Source organism: Falco peregrinus, chromosome W (assembly GCF_023634155.1).
Source record: "Falco peregrinus isolate bFalPer1 chromosome W, bFalPer1.pri, whole genome shotgun sequence".
In the NCBI taxonomy this organism is placed as follows: Eukaryota; Metazoa; Chordata; class Aves; order Falconiformes; family Falconidae; genus Falco; species Falco peregrinus.
Genome location: NC_073743.1, coordinates 28,185,458 through 28,204,443, shown reverse-complemented (window position 1 = coordinate 28,204,443; position 18,986 = coordinate 28,185,458).

Here is an 18,986-nt window from a genome sequence, read left to right as displayed (position 1 = left end):
GGAAGTTAAAAACTGATTCAGCTAATAAAACTTTTAAACCGCCTTGCCTTCACCCGCAGCCACGACTAATTCGAGTTGGTTGGGACAAAATAGTCCGAGAAGCGATGGAACAAAAAGACTTTGATGTCGTAGCTCAAATTAATCATCAAGCCTATCCAGTAATTTACACTGTTGATAATGCAGGAGTAATGACAGGAGAACATCATACTTTAGACTGGAAAATATTAAATCAGTTACGGAGTACAGTTAATGAGTCAGGTTTACATGGCGAACCTGCAAGGCAAATGTTAAACTATATTTGGAGTAGCAGAATGCTTTGTCCAGAAGACATTAAAAATATAATGAGACTCATTTTGAAACAATCACAACAGTTGTTATGGCAAGCCCATTGGCAGAAACTTTGTGAACTGTCTGTACATATGCCTCGTGCACCGAATGATCGTTTAGCGGGTTTAACAGTAGAACAATTGATGGGGACCGGGCCCTTTGCTTCTGTAGAAATGCAGATGCAATCTGGCCCAGATGTTTTATTAGAGTCTATGAGGCTAGCACGAGAAGCCTTACAAAAAGTCAAAACTACACCGGCTACGCCCTCATATATGTCAGTCAAACAAGGAAGGGATGAATCTTTTGCCTCTTTTGTAGATAGGGTTACAGATGCTATTAATCGTGCAGATATGGCTGACTTTATGAAAGGACCTTTGTTAAGACAATGTGTGCTGGAAAATTGTAACTCTTATACAAAAGGCATTTTAGTTACTCTTCATCTGGATGCCTCTATTGAAACCATGTTAGAGCGAATGAGCAGAGTTCCTGTAGGAGCCCAAGCTCTGTTAGTTGAAGCGCTTAAAGAGGTAGGGGACAATTTAGTTAAGGCTCAGCAGCAAGCATTTGCAGCCCTCGCTCCACTGAAACCTCCGGATGAACGTCGAGACAGAATACACCATCGAAGGGACTATATATGTTTTCGTTGTGGACGTTCGGGTCATACGCGCCGGCAGTGTCAAGAACGCCAAGTATGGTGCCAAAACTGTCAAATAAATAATCATAATACCGCAGCTTGCCGGTGTTCGGGAAACGAACTCTACTTGATAATCGTCCACAGAAAGCTGCCACAGGAATCAAAGGACCTATAATGATAAATGGACAACCTCATGGAGCTTTACTGCTGGGTCGTTCTTCCACTGGCCTCAAGGGACTCTTTGTTTTACCAGGACTTATTGATTGTGACTATAAAGGAGAAATTTTTATAATTGTTCAAACAAGTTTTCCACCTATATATATTCCTAAAGGTAGTCGCATTGCTCAGTTAATACCACTCCAACACTTAACTCACCAAATGTCTGCAGTCTCCAATCACGATCGCGGGACAGATGGTTTTGGATCCACAGGAGGCTTAGCGATGTTGACTGTACCTATGAACCGACGACCACTCGCCCAAATTATTCTTGTACATGGGACTGATAAAAAACACATGACTGCACTTTTGGACACTGGTGCCGATATCACAATCATTGCACGTGGTCAGTGGCCTTCTTATTGGCCACTGCAACACGTCCCTGGAGGAGTTGAAGGAGTAGGGGGAATAGCGCCTGTTCAGCGCAGTCAACAAAGAATACAAATCATCATAGATGGAAAAATAGCGATACTACATGTTACTGTTATGCCCTTACCTAGTGGAGTGAATGCACTCATCGGAAGAGATGTGTTGAATCAATTAGGAGTACTACTTACTACAAATTCACCTTTTTAGGAACGGTCACTGTCAATTGGACTTTCCCGATTCCTTTGAAATGGCTAACAGAAGAGCCTGTTTGGATCGGACAGTGGCCGTTGAAAAAGGAAAGTCTGCAACAAGCACATTTGCTAGTTCAAGACCAGTTAACACAAGGTCATCTTAAACCGTCAACCAGTCCTTGGAATACACCGATATTTGTAATCCAGAAAAAATCAGGAAAATATCGGCTTTTACATGATCTACGAGCAGTGAATCAACAAATGCAAGCAATGGGAGCCTTACAACCGGGTCTTCCTAATCCTGCTATGTTGCCCACCGAATGGCATTTATTAATAATTGACTTAAAAGACTGCTTTTTTACAATTCAGCTACACCCCAATGACACTCAACGATTTGCATTTTCATTGCCATCGGTTAACAGAGAGGGACCTGACCAGCGATTTGAATGGACTGTGTTACCACAAGGCATGAAAAATAGCCCTACCCTGTGTCAGCTATTTGTTGATGCTGCTCTCCAACCTATTCGAAAAGCATGGCCTCATGTTATTATTTACCATTATATGGATGATATTCTATTTGCTCAAAAACAGCCTTTCACTGAACAACAGGAGACCTTTTTACAACGACAGTTAGAGACGCAAAATCTCGTCATAGCAACTGAAAAGGTCCAGCGTTCACCCGCATGGAAATATCTTGGCCGGAATATTACTCAGTCACAAGTGAGTCCACAAAAATTAACCATTTGTAAAGATCTGCATACCCTCAATGATGCTCAAAAGTTATTGGGTGACCTCCAATGGCTACGCCCAGTAGCAGGCATCACCAATGATGAACTAGACGTGTTACGACCTTTATTAAAAGGAACAGATCCATCTAATCCTGTTATTGTTTCTAAGGATCAACAAGTTATGATTCAACAACTCAGTGAGCGGGTTGTAGAGCGTGCAGTAGATCGAATTGACCCTAATCTTCCTGTAGACCTCACTGTGTTAAATGGTCCCTCACACTTTACTGGTGCACTTACACAGTGCAAAAAGAAAAAGGGGGAGACTGTGAGAGTATTAGAGTGGATCTTTACCAAAATGCAACCAAAGACTACCATCCAAGAAAAAACGCAAAATTTGGCAGAAATCATTCGAAAAGGAAGAACGCGAATTTTACAAATTACCGGAATGGAGCCAAATGTCATGTATCTACCAATACGCAGAGAAGACTTGGAGTGGTGGTTGCAGAATTCATCAGCTTTACAGTTAAGTTTATTAAGTGAAGCTCTGGAGATTAAAGTTGAGCCTTTAAAAGCACCTATATTAAAATGGATTAGTAATTATGACTGGTTAAAGCGTCCGAAACGAAGTGAGCGACCCTTAGCGGATGCTATCACAGTTTATACGGATGCAGGGAAACGCTCAAGAAAAGCAGCAGCAACATGGCACAAGAACAATCAATGGCACCACCAAATCCTTCCTGCGAAAGCAGGAGATTCGTTACAAACTTTAGAGCTAGCTGCTGTTGTATGGGTATGTACCCAATGGATACATGCAAGGTTAAACATTGTAACAGACTCGATGTATGTTGCTGGAATCGTAAGCCGAATTGAAGATGCTCGCCTTAAAGAAGTGCAAAGACAACGGCTGTTTGAACTCCTTAGGCAACTGTTGTCAGCAATACAGCAGCGCACGCAACCCTACTGCGTTATACATATTAGAAGTCATAAATGGTCTGAAGGTTTGGGGGAAGGGAATGCGCGCGCTGACCAGCTCGTGTCTGTAGCAGCTCCACTAAGCGAGTTTGTTAAAGCACGAGAATCACACAACACATTTCACCAAAACGCGCGGGGACTGCATCGACAATTTGACATTACAATGGAAGAAGCTAGAGGAATTGTACGAGCTTGTCCTACATGCAGTCATCATGGACCGGGACTAGGTATCGGAGTGAACCCCAGAGGACTTAAAGCCAGAGAGTTGTGGCAAATGGATGCCACTCACGTTGCTGAATTTGGCAGATTAAAATATGTACACGTTACAATTGATACATATAGTAAATTTGTATGGGCTACAGCACAAACAGGGGAACGAGCACTCCATGTAATACGGCATTTAACAAGTTGTTTTGCTGTCATGGGAGTGCCACAGACAATAAAGACTGATAATGGCCCTGCTTATGTCAGTGAAAAAATGAGACGTTTTTGTCAAGCATGGGGAGTGCGACATATTACAGGTATTTCTCACTCTCCCACGGGACAAGCAATCATTGAAAGAACACATCAGACATTAAAGCAATATTTACAAAAGTTTGAGAAGATTACAGATGTACAAGAGAGACTTGCTAAAGTTCTTTTTGTGTTGAATCATCTATGTATATTTGCAGAACAGCAAGAATCACCTACATGGTTACATGGGTATCTTAAAACATGTAAAGATGATGTTCCAATGTTTGTTATGTACAGGGATCCTTCAACTGGTTTGTGGAAAGGGCCAGCAGAAGTAAAGTATGCTGGAAGAGGTTATATGTGTGTACTTACCCCCACAGGGCCGCAGTGGATCCCAGCAAAATGGACCAAAGCAGCAGTGACTGATGCTCCAGTAACCAATGTCAACTTGTGATTGATTCATTAATATTGTTTTAGCTATATTTTAAGCATAATGTTGAGAATTGTTGTGTTAATTAATTTTGTTGTCGTAGTTGTAGCTTTTGTGCCTAAATCATTGTTTGATTTGCGAGAAAATGTATGGGTAACTTTAAGTAGAGCTATTAACACAACCACGTTTTGTGCAAGTTTGTCAACCCCTAGCGTACCCTTTTTAACTTGTTTAGTAGGTGTGCCGTTAAATGACTCAGATTGGATCGCCCTTAACCAGTCTCTTAACCAGATGCCAAAAGTTACCATATTGGCTCGAGGTAATAATATGAGCAGCTTTTTTGAAAAATTTGATAACTGGGATGACAAACTCCCTATTGGTCCTAGCCCTCAAGAAATCGAATTAGTCGATTCACTAAATGCCTCTTATTGTGTATATTTGAATTCTTCCCGGTACCCTTGTGCTGGTGAAGCCTCTAACATGCCTTGTAGTACAACTGCTATCACTCCCGTATATCCAATTAAGAATCAGTTTAATTGGAGTGTTTGGTGTAACCATACCAGTCGAAATCTGTCTAATCCTGCACCTGGAGTATTATATCCTAGGAAATTACCCCCTGGTTTGTTTTTTATTTGTGGTAATAGAGCATGGAATGGAATACCCTCAATGCCTGTAGGTGGTCCATGTACCATCGGTCGTCTGAGTTTAGCCTTACCACATATTCATCCTAACAAATCAAATCCAGTGAGATGGAGAAGAGACACTTCCCAGATCCTTGGTAACACCTGTGATGATAACGTTCAACTTTGGAACAAATGGGAGGTATTTTTTGCTTCGTTATTTATCCCAGGTGCCGCCGCTGCTCGGGCCCACAAAAATTTAGAAAAGCTGTCTTGTTGGGTGGTTAAACAAGCCAACCTCACCAGCAGAGTTTTATCAGACCTAGCTGATAGTTTAACTATTGTTCAACATGCTGTTTTGCAAAACCGCATGGCCATTGACTTTTTACTATTAGCACATGGACATGGCTGTGAAGATTTTGAAGGCATGTGTTGTATGGACCTTGAAGATAATTCAAGCTCCATACATAAAGAAATCAAACAATTGATGGAACATTCTCAAAAAATTCAACAAGATGTTGGATTTTTTGGCCTTGAAAGCTTAACAAATTGGCTTGGGATAGGAGGCTGGTTAAAAAGACTGTTGCAAAGTGTGTTGCTTATAGTAATAATTGTTATCATTGGATTTATATGTTTAAGCTGTGCTCTCTCTTGTATTCGAAAATTATTTGAGCGTGTAACTGGACCAGTTTTCCTTGTCCAAAAAGAAAAAGGGGGAATTGTTGCAGAATGGACGAAAGAGAACGGCCACGGTTCCATAGAAGGACTGTGTGATACAGCTTTTTGACATAAGTCTGGAGTGAACCAAGCTAGGCCGCAGCGAGAAATTACCAGACTTGCTAGAAATGGAAAATTACCAGGCTTGCTAAAAATGGAAAATTACCAGGCTTGCTAATAAGGGAAGAGAGATAAGGTTATGCTGACCTTGTAAATAACTTTGAGGAATTCACATAGATAAGAGAGAAAAAAAAATATATGTAGTTAGCTATCCGCAGAAACCACAAATAGGAGGACGTATGAAAGTGTAATCCTTTAGAGCTTAGCCAATCAGCAGATGATTTGTAGGCATAATTAACTGGAACTGTATATAAGACATAATCGCGCCGTAATAAATTGAAGCTTGCTCTATCACTCACATTGAGTCGGCCGCATGCTTCCCCTCGCTCGTCGCAACAGGCGATAGTCAATATTTCGGCAGAATTAGAATTAATAGCGAATCCAACTGCAGATGCCCTTCATCTATTAAATCAAGAAGTAGGTTCTTTACAAAAAGTAGTCTTTCAGAATAGAATGGCTCTTGACATATTAACAGCCCATATGGGAGGAGTGTGTACCCTAATTAATACTAGTTGTTGCACTTATATAGATGAATCAGGCAAAATAGAAACTGATATTCAGAAGATTTGGGACCATGCCAAAGTCCTACACCAGATATCACAAGATGATGTGTCATGGAGTAATAACCTGTGGGAAAAGCTTACATCCTGGTTACCTAAGTTTACCTGGCTCAACCAGCTTTTTGTGGCTTGCATAGTTATTATAGCACTAGCAATATTGATTTGTATTATGTTACAATGCTTTCTGTGGATGTGTAAAACAGTGGGAACAGTTATGAAGAATGGAAAAGACAGGCTAAGACAAAGGCTAGAAGATGGGAAATACTTTACCAAAATCAATACTGAGAATAGTATTGTTTAAGCAAAAGAACTTGCTTAGGAGAAAGAAAAAAAGGGGGACTTGAAATAGTTAAAGCTGAAAATCATTCGGTAAGTTCAAAGACCTTGCAATTAGTACTTCAGCACTTGTAGATAACAGGCTGACTAACAAGGACACTGTCTGCATGTGTAGATACAGAACGAATAGCTAAGTTGTAAGCAAGAACTGTGACAAGATGTACTACCCAGGAAAAGAACCAGTACAATTTGGCTCTGCGGTTGCTGATGTGGACTACTCAGCATTTTTGTGCCAAAGGGAAAAGTACATCTTGAGGAAGACTGCGAGCCTTCCTCCCAGAGACCCGGGCCCACAACCACCAGGTGTCAATGCACCTTCGACAGAGGGAGGAGACTTATGATAATGAGTTCCTGGAACTAATTGTAATAATCCCGCCTTTTCTTGGGAATCTAATGAATATGTATGCTTCTGCGTAATAAGTATCTGCTTACTTAACCCCTCAGTGTGCAAGTTAGGAGGAGCGATCCCCCTTGCACCTGGCACCACAATAAACATACCTGCTTTATAACTCTCCTTGAGTTGTAGAGTTTGATTCCGCATGTCAGAGCAAAACCACTTGAAAGCCATTTCTGGGCACATGAAGGAGAAGGCAGCAATTAGGAACAGTCAGTATGGATTCACCAATGGTAAATTATGTGTGTAAAAACTGGTTGAGTGATTGGTCTCAGAGGGTAGTGCTTAATGGATTACACTACCTGGAGACTGATAATGAATTGTGTACTTCGGGATCTATCCTGAGACCTGTCCTGATTAACATTTCTATCAGTGACCTGGAAGAGACAATGGAATGCACTCTTATCAAGTTTTCAGATGACACAAAATTGCAGGGGAGCACTTGATATGCTAGAGTGCAAGGCCTCAAGACATGCCTGGAGGAATGGGCAGAAACTGAACTAGTCACTGAACTGGGCAGAGAGGAGCCTCATGAAATTCGACAAGGATAAATTCCGAATCCTGTACATGGGAAGGAATAACTCCTTGCCATGATACAGGCTGAGAACTGACTGACCGGGGACTAAATAGCTCTGCTGAAAAGGCCTGGGGGTCTTGGTAGATAGCAAGCTGAACATGAGCAAGCAGTGTGCCATGGTTGCAAATAAGGCTAACGGCATTCTGTGATGGATTACAGAATCACAGAGAATCACAGAATAATTGATGGTGAAAGACACAACTTGAGATCATCTAGTCTAACACCTCTGCTCAAGTAGGGTCACCTAGAGCCAGTTGCCCAGGACTATGTCCAGATGGCTTTTGAATATCTCCAAGCAGGGAGATTCCACAACCTCACTGGGCAACCTGTTCTAGTGCTCAGTTACCCTCACAGTAAAAAAAGGTTTCCTCTAAGTTCAGACAGCACCTCCTGTGTTTCCATTCATGCCCATTGCCTCTTGTCCTGTCACTGGGCACCACTGAAAAGAGCCTGGCTCTATCTTCTCTGCATCCTCCCTTCAAGTATTTATATACATTGATGAGAGCCCCCCCGAGCCCTCTCCTCTCTAGCCTAAACAGTCCCAGCTCTCTCAACCTTTCCTCATAGGAGAGATGCTACAGTCCCTTGATCATCTTAGTGGCCCTGTGCTGGACTCTCTCTAGTATGTCTATATCTCTTTTGTACTGGGAAGCCCAGAACTGGACACAGGACTGCAGGTGTGGCCTCACCAGTGCTGAGTAAAGGGGAAGGATCACCTCCCTTGACCTGCTGGCAATCCAGCTGGTCAGCTGACAGCATGTAGTGGTACCAGGAGTTATTCATCCCTAGTTGTAGGAATTGGCATTTCTCTTTGCAGATCTTCACGAGGTTCTTCTCTGCCCAGTTCTCCAGCCCGTCAAAGTCCCTCTAGATGGCAGCACGATCGTCTAGACTCTAGTGTATCAGCCACTCCTCACAGTTTTGTATCATCAGCAAACTTGCTGAGGGTGCACTCTGCCCCATCTGCATCATTAATGAAAAGGCTGAACAGTATTGACCCCTGGGGTATACCACTAGTGACTTGCCTCCAACTGAACTTTGTGGCACTGATCACAATGCTCTGGGCCCATCCATTCAGCCGGTTTTCAATCCATCTCACTGTTCACTTATCTAACCTATATTTTGTCAAGTTGTCTATGAAGATATTATGGAAGACAGTTTCAAAAGCCTTACTGAAGTTGAGGTAAACAATAGCAACTTCTCTTCCTTCATACACAAAGCTAGCCATCTCATTGTCGAAGGCTATCAGGTTGGTTCCCCTTCATAAATCCATTCTGACTACTCCCAGTCACATTCTTGTCCTTAAGATTTTTAATAAGGGCTTCCAATATTATATGCTCCTTCACCTTCCCAGAGATTAAGATGAGCCTGACCAGTCTGTAGTTCCCCAGATCTTCCCTCTTGCCCTTCTTGAAGACAGGGCTGACATTTCCTGTCTTCCAGTATTCAGGAACCTCCCTTAATCACCATGACCTTTCAAAGATAATTGAGAGTGGCCTTGTAATGACATGGGCCATCTCCCTCAGCACTTGTGGGTGCAACCTGTCAGACCCAATGGACTTATGTATGTCCAGTTAGTTTAAATGCTCCCTAACCTAGTGTCCTGGTTTTGGCTGGGATAGAGTTAATTTTCTTCTTAGTGGCTTGTACAGTGATGTATTTTGGATTTAATATGAGAATAATGCTGATAACACACTGATGTTTTTAGTTGTTGCTAAGTAGTGTTTATACTAAGTCAAGGACTGTTCAGTTTCTCAGGCCCTACCAGCAAGAAGGCTGGAGGGGCACAAGGAATTGGGAGGGGACACAGCCAGGACAGCTGACCCAAACTGGCCAAAGAGATATTCCATACCATATGATATCAGGCTCAGTATATAAACTGGGGGGAGTTGGCTGGGGGGACGGGTTCACTGCTTGGGGACTGGCTGGGCATCAGTCAACAGATGGTGAGCAACTGTATTGTGCAGTACCTTTTTTTTTTTTTTAGTTTTATTTATCTTTCTCTGGTTTTATCTCCCTTTATTACTACTACTACTACTATTATATTTTACTTTATATCAATTATTAAACTGTTCTTATCTCAACTCATGGGTTTTACCTGTTTTTGATTCTCCTCCCCATCCCACCAGGGCAGGCGGAAAAGTGAACGAGCAGCTGTGTGGTACTTAGTTGCCAGCTGGGGTTAAACCACAACACCTGGTCCTCCTCCATCAAGGGTAAGTCTTCCTTGCTCCAGACTTTCCCACTGGTCACAGGGGACTGGTATTCCTGAAGGCTAATATTTCGTCTACCACTTCCTAACTTGATTTGTGAGGGCTCTCTCCTTCCCCCGTGATTCCTAGGTTATAGCTCTCCTTACCAGGTTGGCCAGCATGTTGGCAAAAATACTTTTGCCTCACTTAGGTGGATTGCATCTCTTCCAAGCAGCTGTTGATTCTTAAAGAGAATACTATGTCCAATAAGGTTCCATAGAAACCAAACCCCTGCTGCTGTCACCAGTTGCACAAACAATTGTTGACCTGCAGTATCCATCCAGTCCTCCTCAGGCCACCACCTGGGAACCAATGCTCTTGACCATTGCCCCCAGCGCCATGTAGTCATGCTCAATACTTTTCATGTCTCCCCTGGCAGTATCATTGGTGCCTACTTGAAAGAGCAGTAGGAGGCAATAGTCAAAGGGCCAGACAAGCCTCAGCAGTCTCTCCAGTTGCCAGCAAGCAGCAAACCTCCCTAGATGACAGATGTTTTGTACCAGGAGGTGCTGGTCGACTATGATCCCAGTAAGAAAGGCACTCAGACTCTGTAAGGATCATTCAAAATGCTATTTATTAGAGCTAACACTATAAAGAGAGAATAGTACAGGTAATCTTACATCCCTTTAGATGGTGGGAACTTGAATAGTGTGGCATCAAATGGGCCTCCAATTGATGCACAGCATGCCATGCAAACCCCATCCATAGAAGAGAATCTCCCATTTTCGTCATTTGAGCCATTATAGGATTTTCTTACAAGGAAATAACTCTATTCATCATTACTACTGTCAAACACAAAGGTTGTTTTCCTGAGAACTCCTTGCTGCATTTTTAGAGAAAGGCAAGGATACGCAAGTGATGTAATCACCGATACCTAGTGGGAGGACCCCGCAGGCTCATGTGTTACAATGAGCAAGCTAAATTTATCCTGCGGCCAAGGGATTTGTGCAACACAACACAGTCCTGAAGGCCAAGCTGTATGAGCAGCATAGGGCAGCACAGTACAGGCCTAGGCCAGCTCAGGTTAACTGTTATGTGGATCACTAACTCCTCGATGTACACTAGTCTTCTGGTCAGGACTACTACATTCCACCCATTGATCCACATACAGTTTACCTTTCTCAGAGATATTATAACTTACAGATCATAATAGTAAGCACTTTGGCTACAGCGTAATGTAGTAGACAGGAAGGAGCTTCAGTGCAGCTGGAGGGCAACAGCATCCGACATGTCATGTTTGTTGATACATAGCATGCAGCGAGTGAAAGCAGCCGTGTGAGGCTCCACATAATGGTTCTGTGTGAGATAAAACAAAGGCATTATTTTATGTACAGCATACACTGAGGCACATAATGAGGGGTGTCTGCCTGCTCCTCTAGGATTAGGTATGTGGCTCCTGGTCCCTTTGACAGGAGCTCTGCAAGGGCAACATTCCCTCAAGAAGTCCAGTACATGCACTTGCCTCCAACTCGCAGTGAGTCATTAGGCTCTGTCAGCATCCTGGATTGTACCTCATAGTGCTGATGACCCAACAGAAGCTGGTAGGAAGCCTTGGAAGCGTGCTTTACTATTCAGTTTCACTGAGGATTGTTGTAGCTCTGTTGGCAAGCTAAGAGTGTGAGAAGGGACCAGTACACGTAACTGTTCCTTCAGTAAGGCATTGCTTCACTCAACTAGGCTAGCTCCCCTGGGATGATAAGCTATTTGGTATATCCAGTGTACTTACTTCATGCTCAGCAGCCCATTATTGTACCTTTTGGCCTGTTAAATGAGACCCATTGTCCAACTGGATACAGGTGTGTGGGCCTATCCACTGTATTAGTAATGGTAGGCCTTTCAATGTCCCTTTCCGGTTCATACATGTAGCTGGGAACACAGCAACATAACTGGTATATGTGTTGACAGTTACCAATATCTACAGTAATCCTTGCGCTTTTGGTAACAATTAGATGTAATCTAAACAGTCCCAGCTCTCTCAACCTTTCCTCATAGGAGAGATGCTACAGTCCCTTGATCATCTTAGTGGCCCTGTGCTGGACTTTCTCCAGTATGTCTATGTCTCTTTTGTACTGGGGACCCCAGATGTGGCCTCACCAGTGCTGAGTAGAGGGGAAGGATTACCTCCCTTGACCTGCTGGCAATGCTTTGCCTAATGCAGCCCAGGATACCATTAACCTTTTTTGCCGCAAGGGTATGTTATTGGCTCATGTTCAACTTGGTGTCCACCAGGACCCCCATGTCCTTTCCTGAGGAACTGCTTTCTAACCAGTCAGTCCTCAGCATATATTTGTGCATGGGGTTTATTCCTCCCTAGGTGCAGGACTTGGCACTTCCCCTTGTTGAAATGCATGAGGTTCCTCTCTGCCCAGTTCTCTAGCCCATCAAAGTCCCTCTGGATGGTAGCATGGTCCGCTGGTGTATCACCCACTCACAGTTTTGTGTAATCAGCACACTTGCTGAAGGTACATTCTGTCCCATCATCCAGATTATTAATGAGGAGGTTAAACAGGACTGGAGCCAGTATTGACCTATGGCTTTAAACAACAATTATTTTTTTTCCTCTATAATGGATGTGTCTAGTATTCTGATTCTTTCTTTAGCTGCTAGAAATCATAAAGTCATAGAACAGCCCAGGTTGGAATGGACTTCAAAAGATTGTCTGGTCCAACCTTTCATGGGAAAGGGAGCCTAGCACCCTGTCCAATCAGATCTTGAAAACCTCCAGCAATGGGGAGCCTACCACATCCCTGGGGAGGTTGTTCCAGTGATTGTACTCACTGTAAAAAATGTCTTTGTTATATCAAGATGAAACCTTTCCTGGTGCAACTTCTACCCATTGCCCCTTGTCTTCTCCATGTGGCTGCTTGTCAAGAAAGAGGCCCTGTCCTCTTTGTAGCCGCCCTTTAAGTACCGGAATTCTGGAATACTATGTGTACTGAAATCAAGAGATGGCAGATCTCTGAATACCAAGACCATGGTTTGTCACCACAGATACCATAGTTTTGAGGTAGCTTTGAAGCTTCCTTCTTTCGGTCAGAAGCATTCTATGAGCCACTCAAAGGAAGAGGTTCAGCTGGAGTACCAGTACTCTTCTGGGAACCAGGAAGTGATGAAAACTATTCAAGGGCAAGGATGCTGTGCAAGCACTGGAGCAGAGTGTGAAAAACATGTTACTTGGTTTTTCCAGTATGCAGACTTTATCAGTCTTGTGCTTAATTGGAAGAGCTTGTGCTTAATTGGAACTAGGTAGAGGAATCAAGGAATCAAGGTAGAATGATTCATCTTAGGGAATATATAAAGTAAACAATGTGTCACTAGTATGATTCAGAAACTTATAGGGGAGTTCTGGGGTGCAAAATTTTTCAAGATCACCTGTACCCCAGCAATCATATCAGTAATACGACATAAGGTTGAGGTCCCCCTGTCCTGCTGAGGAAGGAGACTGACAGAACGGCTTCATGGGCACCTGGCAGCCAGCCAAGGTCAACACCCTATCCTGGTTTCAGCTGGGATAGAGTTAATTTTCCTCTTAGTAGCTGGTGCAGTGCTGTGTTTTGGATTTGGTGTGAGAACAATGTTGATAACGCACTGATGTTTTTAGTTGTTGCTGGGTGATGTTTATACTAAGTCAAGGACTTTTAGGTTTCTTGGGCCCTGCCAGCCAAAGGGCTGGAGGGGCACTGGAAATTGGGAGGGGACACAGCCAGGACAGCTGACCCAAACCAGCCAAAGAGGTATTCCATACCATATGACGTCATGCTGGGTATATAAACTGGGGAAAGAAGAAGGAAGGGGGGAACATCTGACATTACGGTGTTTGTCTTCCCAAGTAACCGTTACACGTGACGGAGCCCTGCTTTCCTGGGGATGGCCGAACACCTGCCTGCCAATGGGAAGTAGTGAATGAATTCCTTGTTTTGCTTTGCTTGTGTGCATGGATTTTGCTTTACCTATTAAATTGTTCTTACCTCAACCCTTGAGTTTTACATTCCTTTCTGATTCTCCTCTCCATCCCTCTGGGTGATGGGGGAGTGATCGAGCAGCTTCATGGTGCTTGGTTGCCAGCTGGGATTAAACCATGGCGTCAGGGTACTTTTTGGGATCTCTGTGATAAATGGATAGAAGTCTTGTGGTGGCTCCCATGTGATAGCAGTTATTTCAATAAGGCCTCTCTTTTGATTTCCTGTCTCCTTAGTTTTAGTAACAAATAGTTAGGTCCAATATTAGATTTTTACATTTTTGTCAGATCTGTACTGTTCCCCCCCCCCCCCTTGCTTCTTGTTCCACTCATCATCCGTGGTTTTATCAGCTTTAACTCTTGGATGTTTGGGGGTAGATCAGGATTATTTTTAGTTTTTATAACTTTGACTATATTACTAAAGATGGGGTGGTGTTTGTTTTAGGAGTTTAAATTTGGTTTTTTTAAAAAGCTTTCTTTAGTTTTGTATGTCAGGATGAGTTGGACTTTGGGGTGGGAGTTTTTTGGTGTTTGGGTTTTTTTGTTGTTTTTTGTTGGTTGTTTTTTTTTTTTTATCTAGGAAAGCTTTAAACTTAAAACAGTGGTGCCCAGTGGTTTTCTGATAGGGTCCGAAATAGTGGAAACTTTCCCAACACATAGCTGGATCTGCTAATTACCTGTATTCTACTGTAAATGCAATAGGTCTGATGCTTCTGTAGACAATGTCCATCAAAGCTAACTGGGAGTCAGGCTGCAGACTTAATGGAACTACTCTAATATTTCACAGCCCATTTCTATATATTTCAGTGCTCTGCAGTCTCTATCCAATTATATCCTCACCTCAATATCATTCTCTTTGTTCCTGTTTACCCCTTATAGTTAGTACTCATTCATCTCTGTTAGAAATTATCACTGGAGCTAATAAAATACTCCAGAAGACTCACATTTTAAACTTAATTTATATTAATAACTACAATGAACAGATTGTGAAATATTTCTTCCTTTTGCTCCTTTCCTGTTCCTTTTTGGGCTGAACAACCAAACAATCCCAAAAATATTCTAACTGTAGTTACTACTTAAGAGTACATGTGAAGCATACATTGTGTGTTTACATATAGTTACTAAAGAGTTCTGGTTCAAAATTTAAATATTTCTTGTGAATATAATAAGCATACCTTACCTAAACTGATTGAAAATTTAAAATCAGAAGTTTTTTCATAAAAACCCAAAACATATTGATGAATGGCTGGCTTTCTCCTCAAAACCAAATAAATATCTGTATATAACTTTATATAATGTATTTTCAAGTGTAATTGAAAAAAATGTAACCAATAACATTTATTTCTTTTCTAATTGACACTAAAGGTAAAGAAAAAAAAATACTTTCCTCATGAAGTTTGTGGAAGTAGAAATGCTAAGGCCTGAGTGTGCTGCTTGACTGAACTCTCATCCTGTCTCCTGAAAGTATAATTACTGTGTAACCTTCATGATAAATTAGTCCCTGTGCTAAAGAAAGCAGACTCCAGACTGGCCTCGAGCAGTCCTGTGGCCTTGTGTATGTAACAGATATGTATAACTCACATCCTGTTATCTCTCTTATGCATAATGTCTCTAAGTGTATATAAAATTTGTATTCACTTTACAGTGACAGTTCACATCAGCAGAGTCTGTTACACCACTGCTCTGTGTTCTCTCCTATAGCTATAGAAAATAAACTGCTTCTGTTCTGACCTGATCTAAAATGTATTCACTTTTTTCCATGACAGGTGCAAGACACAACTTAAGTATGTTCTCCCTCAATTTAAGAGCAATGGGGGTTTTTTATTAAAAAATTAAGGAATAGATTACCTATCTAAAATAGGTGCTCTTTATTAAAATAATGCCAGATCTAAATTTATCTGTGCATTCAGTAGCAATTCAAGGTTAAAGAAAGGAATACTCACTATGATAACTGGTGGTGTGGTTTAACCACAGCCGACAACTAAGTACCACACAGCTGCTCGCTCACTCCCCCCCTCCCCCCCTGCCCTGGTATGATGGGGAGGAGAATTGGGGGGAAAAAAAGGTAAAACTTCTGGGTTGAGATAAGAACAGTTAGATAATTTAAATAAAAAGAAATAAAATTGTGGATAACTGGCTAGCTGAAAAGGGTCACATAGACATAGTCCAGCTGGCTGGACAAAAATGCACATCGCTCTCAGCTTATCTGAAGTAAAGCAAAAATACACTGTCTTTGGCTGTCCTTGTTACACAATAACAGGAAGATTTTGGTGGGAAAAGAATGTTGCAGGTGGGAACAGATAACTACAGAAGAGAAACAAGGGGCGGGCTTGGTATTTAGGCATCTAACCAATAATGAGCTTAACTTTTGTAATATGTATGAGCTAATTATAAGAAGGCATAAAAGGTGACTGTAAGAGACAATAAACGAAGTCTGCTGATCACTCATATTGAGTGACTGTGTCTTCCCTCCGTCGCAACATAAAATAATAATAATAGTAGTAGTAGTAACTAAAAGGAGAGTGAGAGGAATAAAACCTAAGAAAAAAACCAGGTGATGCACAATACAATTGCTCACCACACACTAACCGATGCCCAGCCAGTCCCCAAGCAGCGATCGGCAGCTCCGGGCCGACTTCCCCCAGTATATATACTGAACATGACGTTCTATGGTATGGAATAGCCCTTGGCTAGTTGTGGTGGTTTGCCCTTGGCTGGCTGCTAGGTACTCACTAAGCTGCTCTATCACTCACTCCCCTCCTCAGCAGAACAGGGGTGGGGGAGAAATAAGACGGAAAAACCAACTCGTGGGTCAAGATAAAGGCAGTTTAATGAAGCAAGAGCAAATGTTGCATGCAGAAGGAAAGGAAAAGAAAAGATGTTATTCTCTACTTCCCATCAGCAGGTGATGTTCAGCCACTTCCCAGGAATCAGGGCTTCAGCACATGCAGTGGTTGCTCCAGAAGACAAATGTCATAAATAACAAACGCCTCTCCTTCCTTCTCCTTTCTCTTAGCTTTTATATCTGAGCAGACATCATATGGTATGGAATACCCCTTTGGTCACTTTGAGTCAGCTGTCCTGGCTATGTCCCCTCCCAAGATCTTCCCAACCCCAGCCTACTGGTGGTGGTGGTGGGGAAGGTTGGAGAGACAGCCTTGATGCTCTGCAAGCACTGCTCAGCAGTAGCCAAAACACTGGATGCTATCACCACCTTTCTAGCTACCAATACAAAGCACAGCACTATGAGGGCTGCTATGGGGAAAATTAACTCCATCTCAGCCAGACCCAATACACTATTTCAGGTCCGCTGTCCTGCTTGTGCTCCCTTCCTGTCTTCTTGTGCACCTGCTCACTGGCAGAGCATGGGAAACTTGAGAAGTTCTTGATTTAGGGTAAGCACTACTTGGCAACAACTAAAAGATCAGTGTGTTATCAACATTATTCTCATACTAAATCCAAAACACAGCACTGTACCAGCTACTAGGGAGAAAATTAACTCTATCCCAGCTGAAACCAGGACAAGTGGCAATAATTACTCATTAATAAGGAAATGGAGTACTTTATAAACCCTACTCCTAATATTCTTGTGGCAATTAATTCAACCATCAGTGTGCAAATCTATCTGGTATCTGTGGGAGCCCAGAGTGCTCAGCAATTTGTACAAGTCCTCAGTAAATTGCTGGAATGTTCCCTAATACTGGAGTCAATGTTATTGGTATGGGAAAAATTAATGATAGTTGTGGCATATGAAGACACGGACCCCAAGTCAGTGAAGAAGTGAGATTGTTTATTGCATACATAAGTGCTGGTTATATACAATCACTTATCTACCCAAGTTCTGCCCTGGAACATGCCTACGTGCAGCAGAGCACCTGGGAATTTGTCTACGTGTAGCAAAGGAGTTGCTCATTACGAGCTGTTCACACACTTGCGGTTTCACTGCCAAATTTGGCGGCTTATCTGTACACTAACAGTTCTGCCAATTCAGCCTTGTTTCTCTACAAGGTCAACTTATTTTTGTCCATTACAATTCCTCCTTTTTTGTTTGTTAAATTGGATAAGGTTAAGGCTGTGCGAATTTGAACTGTCATAGCTTGATGAACAGTCCTTTGTATCATGGCTCGCATCAGGTTCATCAAACACAGTAGACATATAACAATGGCCCAACCCCCTAGCAATACAACAAACCCACACAACAATATTTTTTGTATGCAAGGACCTAATCCTAGGGTCCAATCCCAACCTTCAAAAGGATTCCATCCGGAATCTTCCTTCAACTTATACGTCAAATCATGTAGCTGTTTCAAAGTTTGATGAATTGACACTGAATTATCACTCAAATTCATACAGCACATTCCATCAAACTCCTCCCATCCACGCCCATGAGCTTATAACAAAAAATCAATCACAGCTCTATTTTGCAAAGTGGCATGTCACACTGATTGTACATCAATCAATAATTTTTCAAGGGCCAAAATAGTCACATTAGTCTGTTTTCACTATTCTGGATTGTTCTCTGGCTCGTCATTGGTAGGAGGTCCATGATCAGCTGGTCAAATGAGCCGAGCAGGGATCCATCGAGGCCCTCGATCTGTAGAGACACAAGCATACCATTTTCCCCACGTTATTAATTCTACCAGAACACTCCATTGGTTAGTTTCTGGGTCTTTGTAGCAGACTCAAGGCAGTTCCCGCCAAGCAGGACAAGAGAAATGTTTATGCACAATGCTGTGGTCGGAAGAGCGGTTTAAAAAATTGATCACATATAGAGCTTTCCACAGTTGTTCCTGTGGCGAGGTACCCAGGCTATTCCCCCTTTTTTGTTTTTGCAGCATGTCTTTAAGAGACCAATTAGTTCATTCAACAATAGCCTGTCCAGTGGGCTAGTGGGGAATGTCCATCACATGGATAATGCCCCAATTTTGCAAAAACAGGCGCGTGCGTTGCGCTATATATGCTGGACCATTGTCGGTTTTAATTTGATCAGGAAGTCCCATGGTAGCAAAACAAGCAAGCCAATGACAGCAAATGTCACGGCTTTTCTCCCTGGTATGAGCAGTGGCAAGAACATAGTGTGAAAAGGTGTCAACCGAAACATGAACATATTTAAGATTCCCAAATGAGGGAAT